Here is a 15,758-nt window from a genome sequence, read left to right on the forward strand (position 1 = left end):
CGAACCGCCCTTGCTGTCTCTGCCTGGCCGGTTCCCCTCTTTCCACTGGGATTCTCTGCCTCTAACCCTATTACAGGGGCTGAGTCACTGGCTTACTGGGGCTCTCTCATGCCGTCCCTGGAAGGGGTGCGTCACCTGAGTGGGTTGAGTCACTGATGTGGTAATCCTGTCTGGGTTGGCGCCCCCCCTTGGGTTGTGCCATGGCGGAGATCTTTGTGGGCTCTACTCAGCCTTGTCTCAGGATGGTAAATTGGTGGTTGAAGATATCCCTCTAGTGGTGTGGGGGCTGTGCTTTGGCAAAGTGGGTGGGGTTATATCCTTCCTGTTTGGCCCTGTCCGGGGGTGTCCTCGGATGGGGCCACAGTGTCTCCTGACCCCTCCTGTCTCAGCCTCCAGTATTTATGCTGCAGTAGTTTATGTGTCGGGGGGCTAGGGGCAGTTTGTTATATCTGGAGTACTTCTCCTGTCCTATTCGGTGTCCTGTGTGAATCTAAGTGTGCGTTCTCTAATTCTCTCTTTCTCTCTTTCTTTCTCTCTCTCTCGGAGGACCTGAGCCCTAGGACCATGCCCCAGGACTCCCTGGCATGATGACACCTGACATGATGACTCCTTGCTGTCCCCAGTCCACCTGGCCGTGCTACTGCTCCAGTTTCAACTGTTCTGCCTTATTATTATTCGACCATGCTGGTCATTTATGAACATTTGAACATCTTGGCCATGTTCTGTTATAATCTCCACCCGGCACAGCCAGAAGAGGACTGGCCACCCCACATAGCCTGGTTCCTCTCTAGGTTTCTTCCAAGGTTTTGGCCTTTCTAGGGAGTTTTTCCTAGCCACCTTGCTTCTACACCTGCATTGCTTGCTGTTTGGGGTTTTAGGCTGGGTTTCTGTACAGCACTTTGAGATATCAGCTGATGTACGAAGGGCTATATAAATACATTTGATTTGATTTGATGATGATGATGATGATGAATAGTTGCTCTCACTCAGTTTTCCCTGTAATTTAGATGTTACCTTATAGATAACAGGTTATGTTTGAGGACCAGCAAATGTTGAAACATTCGTATAATGAAGGTTAAATAAATGTAAGATGACATCCTTCATTTTATGTTATTTTAGCTAAATAATGGTGTTAAATAAACCTGAATCTGATTTGAACAGAAATTGCCAACCTGCCAATGAGCATCAACCATATTGTATTTAAATTGTTTTGCAGGATGAAATCTCTTGAGATGCACCATCTTGTTTTCAAGGGGTCTATACAGTCTACTAACCGCTATCCTTCAGACAATCAGAGAATGGAGGGCCCCTGCTGTCTGGACAGACAATGGAGGGCCCCTGCTTTCTGGAAGGGTCCCCCTTTCTGGACAGACAATTTGTCTGGACAGACAATGGAATTTTTGGACAGAGAATGGGGCCCCTGCTGTCTGGACAGACAATGGAGGGCCCCTGCTTTCTGGGCAGAGAATGTAGGTCCCCTGCTTTCTGGACAGACAATGGAGGGCCCCTGCTGTCTGGACAGACAATGGAGGGCCCCTGCTGTCTGGACAGAGAATGGAGGGGCCAGAGAATGGAGGGCCCCTGATTTCTGGACAGAGAATCTGCTTTCTGGACAGACAATGGGAGGGCTGTCTGGACAGAGAATGCCCTACTTTCTGGGCAGACAACGGAGGGCCTGTGCTTTTTGGAATCACGAGTCAGGGTGACATACACTTGTGCTGTGACAGCATTATATCAGGCATACCGATCAAGCGCCTGCCCCTGAGAGGTATTTGTGCGATGGTGACATCACTTCACCTTCTAATAATGGCATGCATCTTACTAAGCTGGAAAACATCCACACAATAGGCCTTTGTCTTGCATGAGGGAGGATCAAACCGAGGAGGGAGATTCTGAGAAAAACACATGAGCTGCATTTGTATATGAGGTAGCTAGTGTTACTTTGGCATTTAAAGGTTGACCAATCCGATCTGTTTCACATCCAGCCGGGATTGGGAGTCCCATAGGGTCAGGGTCAGGGTTAGGGTTAGGGTCAGGGTCAGGGTCAGGGTCAGGGTCAGGGTCAGGGTCATGGTCAGGGTCAGGGTTAGGGTCATGGTCAGGGTTAGGGTCAGGGTCAGGGTTAGGGTCAGGGTCAGGGTCAGGGTCAGGGTCAGGGTTAGGGTTAGGGTCAGGGTTGGGGTCAGGGTCAGGGTCAGGGTTAGGGTCACGGTTAGTGTCAGGATTAGGGTCAGGGTCAGGGTTAGGGTCAGGGTCAGGGTTAGGGTCAGGGTCATGGTCAGGGTCAGAGTTAGGGTCATGGTCAGGGTTAGGGTCAGGGTCAGGGTTAGGGTCAGGGTCAGGGTCAGGGTCAGGGTTAGGGTCAGGGTTGGGGTCAGGGTCACGATTAGGGTCAGGGTTAGGGTTAGGGTTAGGGTTGGGGTCAGGGTCAGGGTTAGGGTCAGGGTTAGGGTCAGGGTCAGGGTCAGTTAATCCACTGTTCTTCGGAAGGACTTCATTGTCCATAAGAATTTGTTTTTAACTGACTCGCCTTGTTTAATAAAGGTTCAATTAAATTGTAAAACAATTATATCAAAGACAATGGCCTCTTCATGATAATATTTCAATTAAAATATCTTCCTAGCCAACATGTTCCAGAAGTGTACAGTGTACCCACACATGTACGGTACTACAGCATGGAACCCCAACCATATGGACTCTATACAGTACAGCAACAGACAATGGAGGGCCCCTGCTTTCTGGACAGACAAATGGAGGGCCCCTGCTTTCTGGACAGACAATGGAGGGCCCCTGCTTTCCGGAATCACTCGTCAGGGTACCTATGCTGGCAGCATTATATCAATCGACTGTTTGGTGTGATCTCTGACAAAAAGACACACCAACATACCTACTTCAGAGTGACAATTCCATTCTAACTTGACTTTCTGGTCACCATCACACATTCGCCACTACCATTGCCACTATACAATAGAATTTTTTTTTACCTCTCGCCGTGGTGGAGGTGTTGCATTGTACATCAGAGACTGTGTCCATACCCCTTAACCTGCATTAGTGTTCCCGATCATCTGGAATGCATTGAGAACCCTGAGACATATCTATTGTTGCTGTGTGCGTGTGGTGTACTCAACGCCTCAATCACCATATCAAGATGAACTCAATGAACATCTAATATCCTTATCTGACCTGCTCTGTACTAAATACACAGATTTTGGACTGGTAATTCTTGGCGATTTCAACCGCCTCAATGTCCATGAAATCTGCCTTGACAACAGACTGTCAGGTGGTTCAGAAGAACACCAGAGGTGAAGCCATCCGGGATGTTCCATTTCAGCCATGACACCCATATCTGATTGTTCTGAATGTTTTCTGTAGTCAGAAACAGATAAGATAAGCATTCCTGCCGCATTAAGTTGAAAGACCATTTGAACTCAGAGAAACTAAACTAATTGATTGCACCCAAACTGGCCATTTCAATTTATAGGATTCATTCTATATTTTTTTATTTTTTATTTTTTTATTTCACCTTTATTTAACCAGGTAAGCCAGTTGAGAACAAGTTCTCATTTACAAATGCGACCTGGCCAAGATAAAGCAAAGCAGTGCGACAAAAACAACAACACAGAGTTATACATGGAATAAACAAACGTACAGTCAATAACACAATAGACAAAGTCTATATACAGTGTGTGCAAATGGTGTGAGGAGGTAAGGCAATAAATAGGCCATAGTAGCGAAGTAATTTCAATTTATCAAATTAACACTGGAGTGATGGATGTGCAGATGATGATGTGCAAGTAGAGATACTGGTGTGCAAAAAAGCATGCAAAAAAGGTTCAAAAACGTAAATAAAAACTATATGGAGATGAGGTAGTTAGATTGGATGGGTCATTTACAGATGGGCTATGTACCGCTGCAGCAATCGGTAAGCTGCTCAGATAGCTGATGCTTAAAGTTAGTGAGGGAGATATAAGTCTCCAACTTCAGCAATTTTTGCAATTCGTTCCAGTCATTGCAGCAGAGAACTGGAAGGAAAGGCAGCCAAAGCAGGTTTGGCTTTGGGGATAACCAGTGAGATATACCTGCTGGAGCACGTGCTACGGGTGGGTGTTGTTATGGTGACCAGTGAGATAAGGCGGAGCTTTACCTAGCGAAGACTTATAGATGACCTGGAGCCAGTGGGTCTGGCAATGAACATGTAGCGAGGGCCAGCCGACAATAGCATACAGGTCACAGTGGTGGCTTTCACTTCAGCAGTAATAAATTCATCAACTTCTTTGAGAAAAAGATCATCATCATTAGAAAGCAAATTACGGACTCCTCTTTAAATCTGCGTATTCCTCCAAAGCCCAGTTGTCCTGAGTCTGCACAACTCTGCCAGGACCTAGGATCAAGGGAGACACTCAAGTGTTTTAGTACTATATCTCTTGACACAATGATGAAAATAATAATGGCCTCTAAACCTTCAAGCTGCATACTGGACCAACTAAACTACTGAAAGAGCTGCATCCTGTGCTTGGCCCTCCTATGTTGAACATAATAAACGGCTCTCTATCCACCGGATGTGTACCAAACTCACTAAAAGTGGCAGTAATAAAGCCTCTCTTGAAAAAGCCCAACCTTGACCCAGAAAATATAAAAAACTATCGGCCTATATCGAATCTTCCATTCCTCTCCAAAATTTTGAATATGAAATGTATACGAAATGCTTCAGTCTGGTTTTAGACCCCATCATAGCACTGAGACTGCACTTGTGAAGGTGGTAAATTACCTTTTAATGGCGTCAGACCGAGGCTCTGCATCTGCCCTCGTGCTCCTAGACCTTAGTGCTGCTTTTGATGTGATCACCACATTCTTTGGAGAGATTGGAAACCCAAATTGGTCTACATGGACAAGTTCTGGCCTGGTTTAGATCTTATCTTTCGGAAAGATATCAGTTTGTCTCTGTGAATGGTTTGTCCTCTGACAAATCAACTGTAAATTTCGGTGTTCAGCAAGATTCCGTTTTAGGACCACTATTGTTTTCACTATATTTTACCTCTTGGGCATGTCATTGGAAAACGTAATGTTAACTTTCACTGCTATTCGGATGACACACAGCTGTACATTTCAATGAAACATGGTGAAGCCCCAAAATTCCCCTCGCTAGAAGCCTGTGTTTCAGACATAAGGAAGTGGATGGCTGCAAACTTTCTACTTTTAAACTGAGACAAAACAGAGATACTTGTTCTAGGTCCCAAGAAACAAAGAGATATTCTGTTGAATTTGACAATTAATCTTGATGGTTGTACAGTCGTCTCAAATAAAACTGTGAAGGACCTCGGCATTACTCTGGACCCTGATCTCTCTTTTGACGAACATATCAAGACTGTTTCAAGGACAGCTTTTTTCCATCTACGTAACATTGCAAAAATCAGAAACTCTCTGTCCAAAAACAATGCAGAAAAATGTATCCATGCTTTTGTTACTTCTAGGTTAGACTACTGCAATGCTCTACTTTCCGTCTACCAGGATAAAGCACTAAATAAACTTCAGTTCGTGCTTAATACGGCTAGAATCATATTACTCCAGTGCTAGCCTCCCGACACTGGCTTCCTGTTAGAACCACCCATCCCGGATCCGGTATATTTGTCATCAGCAACGCTGAGTAGCATAGCGCAACAGTCAAAAAATGCGCAACTAGAAAATATTCATATTCATGAAATCACAAACACAGCTTAGCCTTTTGTTAATCACCCTGTCGTCTCAGATTTTGAAATTATGCTTTACAGCGAAAGCAATACAAGCGTTTGTGTAAGTTTATCGATAGCCTAGCATAGCATTATGTACACTTAGCATCAGGAAGCTTGGTCACAAAAGTCAGAAAAGCAATCAAATGAACCGTTAACCTTTGATGATCTTCGGATGTTTACACTCACGAGACTCCCAGTTAGACAGCAAATGTTCCTTTTGTTCCATAAAGATATTTTTTATATCCAAATACCTCCGTTAGTTTGGTGCGTTATGCCCAGGAATCCACCGGAAATAGCGGTCACGACAACGAGGACAAAAATTCAAAATGATATCCATAATGTCGACAGAAACATGGCAAACGTTTTTTATAATCAATCCTCAAGGTGTTTTTCAAATATCTATTCGATAATATGTCAACCTGGGACAGTTGGCTTTTCACTAGGACCGGGAGGAACAATGGCCGCCTCTCTCTTTTGCGCAAAAATCACTCTGAGAGCCCCCACCTATCCACTTACGTAATGTGGTCGTTCATGCTCATTCTTCAAAATAAAGGCCTGAAACTATGTCTAAATGCTGTAGACACCTTAGGGAAGCCATAGAAAAGGGAATCTGGTTGATATCCCTTTCAATGGTCAATAGGGATGCACAGGAACACAGAGGTTTCAAAATAAGAGTCACTTCCTGATTGGAATTTTCTCAGGCTTTCGCCTGCAATATCAGTTCTGTTATACTCACAGACAATATTTTTACAGTTTTGGAAACTTTAGAGTGTTTTCCATCCCAAGCTGTCAATTATATGCATATTCTAGCATCTGGTCCTGAGGAATAGGCTGTTTACTTTGGGAATGTTATTTTTCCAAACATAAAAATTGCGCCCCCTAGCTTCAAGAGGTTTTAAGGCTCCCTGTCAAAGCAAGGGCTGATTTCAAGGTTTTACTGCTAACCTACAAAGCATTACATGGGCTTGCTCCTACCTATCTCTCCGATTTGGTCCTGCCATACATACGCGTACGCTACGGTCACAAGACACAGGCCTCCTAATTGTCCCTAGAATGTCTAAGCAAATAGCTGGAGGCAGGGCTTTCTCCTATAGAGCTCAATTTTTATGGAATGGTCTGCCTACCAATGTGAGAGAAGCAGTCTCGGTCTCAACCTTTAAGTCTTTACTGAAGACTCATCTCTTCAGTGGATCATATGATTGAGTCTAGTCTGACCCAGGAGTGTGAAGTTGAACAGAAAGGCTCTGGAGCAACGAACCGCCCTTGCTGTCTCTGCCTGGCCGGTTCCCCTCTTTCCACTGGGATTCTCTGCCTCTAACCCTATTACAGGGCTGAGTCACTGGCTTACTGGTGCTCTTCCATGCCGACCCTAGGAGGGGTGCGTCACTTGAGTGGGTTGAGTCACTGACGTGGTCTTCCTGTCTGGGTTGGCGACCCCCTTGGGTTGTGCCGTGGCGGAGATCTTTGTGGGCTATACTCAGCCTGGTCTCAGGATGGTAACTTGGTGGTTGAAGATATCCCTCTTGTGGTGTGGGGGCTGTGCTTTGGCAAAGTGGGTGGGGTTATATCCTGCCTGTTTGGCCCTGTCCGGGGTATAATTGGATGGGGCCACAGTGTCTCCTGGCCCCTCCTGTCTCAGCCTCCAGTACTTATGCTGCAGTAGTTTATGTGTCGGGGGGCTAGGGTCAGTCTGTTATATCTGGTGTATTTCTCCTGTCTCATCCGGTGTCCTGTGTGAATTTAAGTATGCTCTCTCTTATTCTCTTTCTCTCTTTCTCTTTCTTTCTTTCTTTCTTTCTTTCTTTCTTTCTCTCTCTCGGAGGACCTGAGCCCAAGGACCATGCCTCAGGACTCCCTGGCATGATGACTCCTTGCTGTCCCCAGTCCACCTGGCCATGCTGCTGCTCCAGTTTCAACTCTTCTGTCTGCGGCTATGGAATCCCGACCTGTTCACCGGACGTGCTACCTGTCCCAGACCTGCTGTTTTCATCTCTCTAGAGACAGCAGGAGCAGTAGAGATACTCTCAATGATCGGCTATGAAAAGCCAACTGACATTTACTCTTGAGGTGCTGACTTGTTGCACCCTTGACAACCACTGTGATTATTATTATTTGACCATGCTGGTAATTTATGAACATTTGAACAACTTGGCCATGTTCTGCTATAATCTCCACCCAGCACAACCAGAAGAGGACTGGCCACCCCTCATAGCCTGGTTCCTCTCTAGGTTTCTTCCTAGGTTTTGGCCTTTCTAGGGAGTTTTTCCTTGCCGCGGTGCTTCTACACCTGCATTGTTTGCTGTTTGGGGTTTTAGGCTGGGTTTCTGTATAGCACTTTGAGATATCAGCTGATGTAAGAAGGGCTGTAGAAAAACATTTGATTTGATTTGGTGGTATATTTGGAGGCAATATTGTAAATGGCATCGCCGAAGTTGAGGATCTGTTTGGTAGGATAGTCAGTTTTACGAGGTTATGTTTGCCAGTGTGAGTGAAGGAGGCTTTGTTGCGAAATAGGAAGCCGATTCTAGATATAATTTTGGATTGGAGATGTTTAATATGAGTCTGGAAGGAGAGTTTACAGTATAGCTAGACACCTAGGTATTTGTACTTGTCCACATATTCTAAGTCAGAAGCAACCAGAGTAGTGATGCTAGTCGGGCGGGCAGGTGCGGGCAGTGATCGGTTGAAAAGCATGCATTTAGTTTTACTAGTGTTTAAGAGCAGTTGGAGGCCACAGAAGCAATGTTGTATGGCATTGAAGCTCGTTTGGAGGTTTTTTAAAACAGTGTCCAAAGAAGGGCCAGATGTATACAGAACGGTGTCATCTGCGTAGAGGTGGAGCAGGGAATCACCTGCAGCAAGAGCAACATCATTGATATATACAGAGAAAAGAGTTGGCCCAAGAATTGAACCCTGTGGTACCCCCATAGAGACTGCCAGAGGTCCGGACAACAGGCCCTTTGATTTGACACACTGAACTCTATCTGAGAAGTAGTTGGTGAACCAGGCGAGGCAGTCATTTGAGAAACCAAGGATGTTGAGTCTGCCGATAAGAATACGGTGATTGACAGAGTTGAAAGCCTTGGCCAGGTCGATGAAGACGGCTGCACAGTACTGTCTTTTATTGATGGCGGTTATGATATCGTTTAGGATCTTGACCGTGGCTGAGGTGCACCCATGACCAGCTCGGAAACTGGATTGCACGGCGGAGAAGGTACGGTGGGATTCGAAATGGTCAGTGAACTGTTTGTTAACTTGGCTTTCGAAGACTAGAAAGAAAGGCTGGGCAGGATGGATATAGGTCTATAACAGTTTGGATCTAGAGTCCCCTCCCCCCCTTGAAGAGGGGGAGGACCGCAACAGCTTTCCAATCTTTAGGGATCTCAGACGATATGAAAGAGAGGTTGAACAGACTGGTAATAGGGGTTTCAACAATGGCGGTGGGTAATTTTAGAAAAGAGACGGTCCAGATCGTCAAGCCCAGCTGATTTGTCCAGGATTTGCAGCTCTTTCAGAACATCTGCTATCGTGATTTGGGTGAAGGAGAAGCTGTGGAGGCTTGGGCAAGTAGCTGTGGAGGTGCGGAGCTTATGGCCAGGGTTGGGGTAGCCAGGAGGAGAGCATGACCAGCCGTAGAGAAATGCTTATTAAAATTCTTGATTATCGTGGATTTATCGGTGGTGACAGTGTTTCCTAGCCTCAGTGCAGTGGGCAGCTGGGAGGAGGTGCTCTTGATCTCCATGGACTTTACAGTGTCCCAAAACATTTTGGAGTTAGAGCTACATGATGCAAATTTCTGTTGGGAAAAGCTAGCCTTACTTTCTTAACTGATAGGTTGTATTGGTTCCTGACTTTGAAGTTGCATATCGCGGGGACTATTCTATGCTAGTGCAGAACGCCACAGAATATGTTTGTGCTGGTCGTGGGCAGTCAGGTCTGGAGTGAAGCAAGGGCTATAAATGTTCTAAGTTCTACTTTGTTTTGAAATTGACATTTAAGATGGTGAGGAAACGATGTAGGAATGGGCAGTGAGGGACTCCAACTTCTCCAACTCAATGTAAGAAAACCACACCTGGGCAATGTACATGTTACTAATTCTTCAATGTCAACAGTTGTCCACTGTTGAAAACAGATCTCATTTTCAATATAAGGTTCTTCTTCAAAGTGTTCAATCTTCTTCTCTAGGTGTCGTCTGACCTCCATTACATCAGGGCATTTATTACTTTTCTGCACCATGCATCTCCTGCTCTCTCAGTCACAAACCATCAGGTCGGCAAGGGAATGGCAGTCCTTGTCCACCTTTACTGAATTCAGCATTAGAGCGGCATGTAGCTGTATTGTACATACACACTGTGTCCCAGATGAGTGGACACATTTCTTCACATATAGACTGCAGAATTTGGAAAAGCCAATTTGATGTTCTGAATATTTATTTTTTAAAGTTGCATGCTTAATTTAAAAAAATCTTGAATATTAAAACATACAATCAACCTGCCGTGAACCGCTCAACATTTCCATTACATTCAGTCATCCAACAGACTCTCATCCAGAGCGACCTACAGAAGCAGCCAGGGTCAACGCCCCGCACAAAGGCACAACAACAGATCTCCCACCAAGTCAAAACAAGGACCTGAACCAGCAACCAATCGGCCACCGGCCACCGGGCCAAGCTCCCAACCGTTCAAGATCCCCTCACAGTTCACCCATAGCTGCCCCTGAACCATCCAACTTGATCTGTACCCGGTAAAGTTTAAAAAAATTCACAGGGTAGCTTTGAATGAAATACCACTCAATGGAGCTGTAGTCGACTTCCACCATTGTCACTAGGGGTGGCAGCGTAGCCTAGTGGTTAGAGTGTTGGACTAGTAACCGCAAGATCAAATCCTCGAGCTGACAAGGTACAAATCTGTCGTTCTGCTCCTGAACAAGTCAGTTAACCCACTGTTCCCAGGCCATCATTGAAAATAAGAATTTCTTCTTAACTGACTTGCCTAGTTAATTAAATAAAGGTAAACTTAAATTGGAGTCAAGACATATGAATTATTTATTATTTATTTATTTATTACTTTCAGAAAGTATTCATACGCCTTGACTTTTAATTTGTTTTCATGTGTTACAGCATTTAAAATGGATTACATTGAGATTTTTAGTCACTGAGTTGAATCTGTGTTTGAAACTCACTGCTCGACTGAGGAACCTCATTGCTGAAGGTACTGCATTGGTGTAAACATACATTTTGGACAACCAAACATATATTGTTTTAGCAAGAGATAGCACTAAGAAAGTAGCAGCAATGTACAGAAAGTAGTTTTGAACACATTTTATTGAAGGGAAACAATAACAGTCTTGAACCTATTTGGCAGCATCGTGATATATTCTTATATACTGTACAATGAGGAATTCAACTACAAAATACTAGTCTTCTCCCATTTTATGAACCATTGCCCCACCCACAAGGTCTCTAAACAACAACAATAAATAAGAATAAGATAATAGATACAAAGCAAAAACGTGAGGAACATATATCAATCAACTCTAATTAGCACATGTAGGACAGTATGCAAGTGTGTGTCCTGGACTTTGCAGATGTATTTCTCATATGTGCAGCACATAGTATTTGTTTTACAGTTCTTCTTTGGGGGGCAGACTTGGCATCTCCTCTCTTGCCTGCCCCAGCTGCAGCCTCAGGTGGATCAGGACAAGATTCAGCCACCTGAACAGCTTTCACAAGCGCTGCAGAGGCTGCTGTGCAGGGGAGGTGCTCCCTTCTTTGAATGTGTGGGGTTACAAGTCTTTCCCAGCTGCTCCAGGAATACCCTCCTCTTGCTTGGCTTATCAGGCATCCAGATAGAATTGATATTGTTCAAATCATGAAGGCATTGTAAGAGTACACATCAATGATGTTATGGAAGATGACCAGGGGCCAGTGGGCAGTCATCCACCTGCAACTGTAAGTTCCAATCACCTTGTCCAGGTTGTCCACGCCTCCTTTGTTGTGGTTGTAGTCCAGGATGATGGCTGGCTTCCAGTCCTCAAGATCACCGATCTCAGCCGTTTTGTGCAGTGTGTTCAGGAGGACCACATTCTTGTTCCTCTTTGGGAGGTAAGAAACTAGAGTGGTGGTGGGGGTGAAAGCAGACTTTGATGAGAAGGTCTCTCTCCTTGTTTTGAGGAGTGCAGGGGGGAGCTCAGGCTTGTTCTTTCTAACTGTGCCAACCTTATGATCTTCCTCTTCAGCAGCTGCTGGCTGAGGTCATAAGAGGTGAAGAAATTGTCTCACGTGACACTGTGTCCCCTCAGTCCATCTGTCACATCAAGCACAACCCTCATCCTCTGGTTCTTCTCCGGGCCTCCACTGATCACCTTCCCTGTGTAGACTTGCATCTTCCAAGCGTAGCTGGATTGTGCGTCACAGGCCACCCATATCTTGATGCTATACTTTGCTGGCTTGCTCGGCATATACTGCCAGAAAGTACAGCGACCTTTTGACAAAAGAGATTACTATCAGTAATTAGTATCACATGAATAAATGATATTACAGCAATACATAATAGAATTAACAGAGAAAATCACTTACATTACAGATATGAAGAAAACCAAATGTACCTCTGAATGGAACCAGTTGCTCATCCACTGTTACTTCAGGCCCAGGGTTGTAGAGGTACGGCAGACGCTCCACCCACTTCTCCCAGACCTCTCTTATGGCTCCACCCACTGCTCCCAGACCTCTCTTATGGCTCCACCCACTGCTCCCAGACCTCTCTTATGGCTCCACCCACTGCTCCCAGACCTCTCTTATGGCTCCACCCACTGCTCCCAGACCTCTCTTATGGCTCCACCCACTGCTCCCAGACCTCTCTTATGGCTCCACCCACTGCTCCCAGACCTCTCTTATGGCTCCACCCACTGCTCCCAGACCTTTCTTATGGCTCCACCCACTGCTCCCAGACCTCTCTTATGGCTCCACCCACTGCTCCCAGACCTCTCTTATGGCTCCACCCATTGCTCCCAGACCTCTCTTATGGCTCCACCCACTGCTCCCAGACCTCTCTTATGGCTCCACCCACTGCTCCCAGACCTCTCTTATGACTCCACCCACTGCTCCCAGACCTCTCTTATGGCTCCACCCACTGCTCCCAGACCTCTCTTATGGCTCCACCCACTGCTCCCAGACCTCTCTTATGGCTCCACCCACTGCTCCCAGAACTCTCTTATGGCTCCACCCACTCCTCCCAGACCTCCCTTATGGCCACCAGTTTGTCTCTCATACATCTTACAGGTCTTGACTCAAGGTTATCAAATCGTATCATTCATGAGAAAGTGTGAAAGACTTTCAGTGGCATCGTGGCGCAGAACATCCCCCTTCCACCCTCTGCATCCCAGAGACTACATGTAACCTCGCCTCGGGACCTATACACACCCTCTGCATCCCAGAGACTACATGTAGCCTCGCCTCGGGACCTATACACACCCTCTGCATCCCAGAGACTACATGTAGCCTCGCCTCGGGACCTATACACACCCTCTGCATCCCAGAGACTACATGTAACCTCGCCTCGGGACCTATACACACCCTCTGCATCCCAGAGACTACATGTAGCCTCGCCTCGGGACCTATACACACCCTCTGCATCCCAGAGACTACATGTAGCCTCGCCTCGGGACCTATACACACCCTCTGCATCCCAGAGACTACATGTAGCCTCGTCTCGGGACCTATACACACCCTCTGCATCCCAGAGACTACATGTAACCTCGCCTCGGGACCTATACACACCCTCTGCATCCCAGAGACTACATGTAGCCTCGTCTCGGGACCTATACACACCCTCTGCATCCCAGAGACTACATGTAACCTCGTCTCGGGACCTATACACACCCTCTGCATCCCAGAGACTACATGTAGCCTCGCCTCGGGACCTATACACACCCTCTGCATCCCAGAGACTACATGTAACCTCGCCTCGGGACCTATACACACCCTCTGCATCCCAGAGACTACATGTAGCCTCGTCTCGGGACCTATACACACCCTCTGCATCCCAGAGACTACATGTAACCTCGCCTCGGGACCTATACACACCCTCTGCATCCCAGAGACTACATGTAACCTCGCCTCGGGACCTATACACACCCTCTGCATCCCAGAGACTACATGTAACCTCGCCTCGGGACCTATACACACCCACTAAGATTAGCAGCCCTATGTAGGCATGCAGGTCAATCTCATCCATCCTTTTCCAGTTGTCTCCATATTTACTGAAACTCTCCAAATGTGTTAATTTTGTACCCTGGTGGTGTACAGCTTTCATTGAAATATGAACAAAGGCGATGTTTCATTTTTCTAATGTTGGGGTCACTCTAGGAAAAGTCATCAAATTTCAAGTTGAAAAAATATCATTTCGGGGGTTTTCTCTGCTGTTAAACATAGTGGCGGGTATTTTTGGCCCTTAAGACACATTAAATTAAATTAATTAAATTAAAATATTTTTTTATTTAATTAAATCTTAAATTAAATTAAGGTTAAATCTGCTTAAAAATGTATGGCAGGACCTGAAAATGGTTGTCTAGCGTTGATCAACAACCGATTTCACAGAGCCTGAAGAATTTTGAAAGGAACAAATTTGCACAATCCAGGCAAGAGACTTCACTCTGACGGTAAGTAAACTAAAGCCATGAAACTAAGTACATCAGACTCATATACAGGCGCTGTTTAATATTTACACTTTGTCATAGTAAAGAAGGTATTGGTGTTATGTTGGTGTAATACACTATATAGTAGAATAATTAATTAGTTATTAATATATGTGTGTGTGTGTGTGTGTGTGTGTGTGTGTGTGTGTGTGTGTGTGTGTGTGTGTGTGTGTGTGTGTGTGTGTGTGTGTGTGTGTGTGTGTGTGTGTGTGTTAGATGTCACCTGGAGAGCTGGCGTACGTCACCTGTTCAATGGAGAGTACCACTTTGATGGGGAGAGGTTCGTGGAGGGGCGGAAACTCATCACACATGGAATGACCTCTGTCAAAGCCAGCATCAAGCAAGGGAACTTTGAGGCAGCAAGACAGAAGCTGGGAGACATTTTACACACCTTGCAGGTGTTGTAGATGGTTTTCATTATCTCCTTACTCCACAAGACAAGAGAGAGTGCTTTTGATGAAATATTAGTTTTGCTTAAAAGCATTTAAAAATGATTTATTCTCATTAATAAATTAATAACATTGGTCTTTGTCATAACACTATTTTAAACAGCTTGTCATTGTTATATTTTCAGGACTTCTACAGTCACAGTAACTGGATAGAACTGGGTAACAGATTTCCCCATTCCAATCTCATCAGATCAGACGTGTCCGACATCGGCCCTGTTGCAGGTATTGCGAGGACATGTGTCTGGGTGTGTATGTTAAAGAGGCGGAGTAGTTTAAAGATGGCTGAATGAGTTTGAAGATGGCTAATTGCCAACTGAAACATGCAGGTTGATGTTCCTCTGAAGAGACAAGGGATCTAACATTCATGTTCACCAACATTCCTTAAACATTCAACACATTCAACAGTTTTATCAGTAGGTGATTACCAAAGGGAGTAGTGTGCAGAGGATGCCAAGATAGATGCAGAAAGTGTTTACTCAACTCAGGACAACAAACTGATACAGACCGGTGCACTATGCTGCTGAAAGAACAGCCACATGCCCATTGTTAGAGTTTCTTTGTCCTGAATTGGTGGTTGACAAAATAGAGGCATCTTATGCTGTAAGGAAAAATACAGGTAGTGTTATGTCAGAACTGACCTAAAGATATTGTATCTTAATTTGACCCAATTTCTCACAGCAGGAAGCTAATCCTGCTGCAACAGGAAATGTGAATTATAATTAATTGACATTTGTTTGTAAGGGTTGATACATATTTCGTAAGGGCAAATCAAGTCTGAGATTTGAAAAGACAAACTTTAGAAGCATTGAATACTCTACAAGTTTGTCTTTCCTGCTGTTCAGAAAAATTCCTGCATCAACAGGATGATCAAATTACTATACAGCAT

The sequence above is a fragment of the Oncorhynchus masou genome, chromosome 12, assembly GCF_036934945.1.
Source record: "Oncorhynchus masou masou isolate Uvic2021 chromosome 12, UVic_Omas_1.1, whole genome shotgun sequence".
Taxonomy (NCBI): Eukaryota; Metazoa; Chordata; class Actinopteri; order Salmoniformes; family Salmonidae; genus Oncorhynchus; species Oncorhynchus masou.